The sequence below is a fragment of the Glycine max genome, chromosome 14 (assembly GCF_000004515.6).
Source record: "Glycine max cultivar Williams 82 chromosome 14, Glycine_max_v4.0, whole genome shotgun sequence".
Classification (NCBI taxonomy): domain Eukaryota; kingdom Viridiplantae; phylum Streptophyta; class Magnoliopsida; order Fabales; family Fabaceae; genus Glycine; species Glycine max.
The window spans coordinates 47,124,107-47,128,296 of NC_038250.2; positions in this window are offsets into that span (position 1 = coordinate 47,124,107).

The window sequence follows — 4,190 nt, forward strand, 5'->3', positions numbered from 1 at the left end:
TTTGGAATAACTTGATGGTAGAAACAATAGTACATCAGTGTTCATGCTATTCTATATAACATTAAAAAGCGTCAAATTTAAATTATTATTTTACGATTTTCATATTTATGCCGTAAAGGTTATATAATGTCTTTCACTCTGTTCGTTCCACCGTTTATTCTGAAAAACAACCTATTTCATCTGTCCTAATGGTGATTTTTTTATCCATGTTTTTGTGCTTTTGATAGAATTCATTTATCTCTTTTAATTTTGTTGGGTTTCAGGATTTGCTCACTAATTAGTTTTCTATGTTTTCTTTTATCCCATGTTTTCTAGCTTTTGTACTTGCCTTCATGAAACTTTTACAATTTGAGAGTGAGACATATTATCAAATGGTAATTATTTTATCTCATTGTTTGTTATATATGTATTTAATACTTTTAATCATATGTTTATTGATGATTTGCTCACCAATATTTTTTTTTTATGTTTTTGCACTTTCTTACCTTCATTATGCACTTGCAGTTTGATATAGGGAGAGAGTATTGCTTATGTTTGAGTTAACTTACAATAGTCACTTTTTGCCACACAAAAAAAAGTCACTTTTTGTGTAGAAAAAATTGAAGTTTTACTGCAATAAAAGCACAACAATTTTTATGAGAAATGCAAAGTGAAGATTAGGAACCAATGCTAATTATTTTATTACATTGTTATATATTTATTTAATTTAATTAGTTTCAGGGTTTGTTCATTAATTGGTTTTTTATGTTTTTTTTTATCTCATGTTTTATAGCTTTTGTTCTTGCCTTCATGAAACTTTTGCAATTTGAGAGTGAGACATTTTATCAATGATAATTATTTTATCTCATTGTTTGAGTTAACTTACAATAGTCATTTTTTTTTTTAGAAAAGGGAGAAATTTTACTGCAATAAAAGAGGAGAAGGACAAAAACATTGGATTGTCTTAGGGAAACATTTTACCTTCTAAAATATGAGAAAATGAAGAACCATACACAAAGTATTATGTGTGTATTAATTGGTTTTGTTGAAGTGATTGAATGGCCATTAGTTGATTTAAATATATAGTTATTATATTTAACATTAATTTGAAATTTTGATTATTAATTAAAATTATAATAATTTAAATAAAAATCTGAATTTAAAAAAAAACATATGTTGAAAAAATATTTGTATAGCAAATAATTCTATGATGTGTGTTGATTTATAAAGATAAAGATTTTTCCTACTACTCTAAAGAAATTAAATTAATTGTACTATCATTCATCCACCAAAAGTTTTTTTTTTTGTTTAAATACATTTTTCTTACATGTAATTTTAGTGTATTTTTTTATTTTCGTTCCTGAAAAAAATTATATTTTTTTTTTGTTTTTCGTCTTTAAATTACTTTAGATAAAAAAATTTCTATTTAAAATACTTTTTTTATTATTTAAAATGTTTTAAGAATGAAAAATAAAATAAACATATTGACTAAAACAAAAAAAAAATGTAAGAATGAAAATGAAAAAAAACATAAATTACATAGATAAAAATGTATTTAAACATTTTTTTAGCTATTATTGCAAATTCTAGGTAAGTTACCAATGGAATAATATTATTTATGAATTTCTTTCATCTATAGTGTCAAACAATTTATAATACCTCACACTGTTCAATCAAGTAAATTAAATCCCCTTAACCTTATGAATGTTATTTGAAGAAAACAATCATTGCTGAATAAGTTAATTATAACTCAAAACATAACAAAACAAAAATGGTATTAAGTTAAAGAGTCTCCGCCATTAGCTTTATGAAATGGAGATGAAGGAGGTAACAAAGTCAACATATATGAATTGTATTGATTGTAATTAAGAAATAAATAGATGTGTTTTGTATAATACTTTTTATACTCATAAAAAAATATAATCCTTTTTTGTTTCAGGCCCAAATTAAAGGTATTGTCTAATAATTATTTAATTAATTTTTATAATATTTAAATACAAATTTTATATTTAAATCTATTACTAATTGCATTAATTTAAATCATAACAATTTTGTTAATTAAAACTATGATTTAAATGAGCATAATTAATTCATAATGTTTTTGACATCTAAATCAACATAATTAAACAATAGACTATTTAAAATTATATTTAATTTAAAAAATAGATTACGTTAATTGAAAATCATACCAATTTTGTATTAAAGGATTTTAAAAATAAATTATAGTTAGTTTTTTAATTGAATAATATAAATTAGTTTCTAATTAGTGATTAGATAAAAAAAATATTTGTTATTTCTGATGTGTAATTTGTTAAAGTATCATGAGTATCAAAATGAGAAAATAGTGTTTAATAGTATATATTTGAAAAATTAATTTATTAATTTACTAGTATGAAAAAATATATGTTTAAAAAGTATTTGAAATTTTCTGTAAAGAAAGTATTTACAATTTAGTTTTTTTGTGACATATATCTCTATGTTTCAAGTTAAATATAAGTTTTTAAAATTAATTAAAACTGTTTAATAAAATAAAGATCTTTTGACGGATAATCAATTAACATTTAAAAAAATGTTATTTTGAATTATGATTAATAATATGGATAAAATTAAGAATAAATATTTGGAATCAATTCAAAAAAATTAAAAACAAGAGAAAGATAGGTGCCAGTCGGCATCAATATTTCAGACCCAAATTAATATTAATTAACTAAAATAAACTTCTTATTTAAATATAATTAGTTCCTAATTAATAATTTACTGATAATAATTAATTTTTAAATCAGATATATAATTTTCTATTTAATTATTCTGATTTTTGAAGTAGGCAAACTGTGTTAAATAGTTTATATTAGTAAAAAAAATTATGTATTTACAAAAATTTGAAAATTCATATAAAACTGTACTCAATCACTTGATTGAGATTTTACTAAATTAGTACAAGTTGCGAAAATTCTTGGTGGGTGGGAATGGGATGTTTAAAGCGCATCGATTAGTTAATTACTACATCATATTATTAAAACTCATTTAAAATATTTTATACACTTTTTGTGCTTTTATATTTTACTAAAATATAATTTAATCATAACATGCCATATTTTTTTACTTTTTTATTATTTAATTAAAATGAATATGAGAATTAAAGACGTAAAATAACTTGTGAGACCGTTTATTAGTAAATATTTTAGAGTTACACTATTAAAACAGTTATTTAAGTTGTATAACATACAAATTAATACATATTATAGTAAAACGTAACAAAAAAAGTTATACATAATAAATAAACTAAATTAACTTTTGGTAGTTACACCAAAAATGTCTCTTATCCGTTTAAAACATATATCTTAATTTAGTTCGAGCAACTTAATTAATAAAGTTAAATGTACTGTAAATTTTTCTCTCTTATATAGGATGCTCATCTGATCCAAGTTGTTGGATGACAGAAACCCGTGAACATTAGATAAAACCTCTAGAGTGGAGTGGATATATAGGGAGCTAGGGCACATTTGGTTTTATCATGAGAATCAAGAGGGAAGAGTTTATGGTTATGATTTATGAATGCCATGGTGGAAGGGTAGAATCAGTACGTACATATTGAACCTGACGCTATTGCTGTTATGGGGCAACTCTTTTTGTGTGGATGAAAGCTTCTCCGATGTAAATTTCCAAGGGGATGCTATCTTAATTTATAGCACCACTTGTGCAAATTAAAATAATGAAGATCATAGAGGACATGGATAGGTATTGTGCTTGTGCCTGTTTGATACGCAACAACATGCATGCATGTTCTCATTAATTTCACGAGGCGCTGAAAATTCTTCTGCGAAATTCTGACCCCATATATGATGCAAAGTTTGGAGAAAAAAAGTTCATGATCATAAGATTGCTTGGTCCGAGGACAACCTTTTTTCTTGGCGGATGTATTGTTGCATGCATTAACATGACAATACTACGGTAGCAAGTTAATAATAAGTCTAATATTATGCATTTCTCTCTCTATGTGTATATGGATGTATTATGTATGTATGAGTGACAAATGTTAGTAAATAACTGTTTAACACTCTTTTTTCAATAGATTTTCTTCTATTGGTTGAAATTAATGTAACAACTATTAAATATGTGAATCTCATTTTTAAATTAGTATACACCTGAATTTCAAATAATAAAGAATAATGTCTTTGAAAGAAATTATTGGAGAGTGCGTGTGTTGCTAC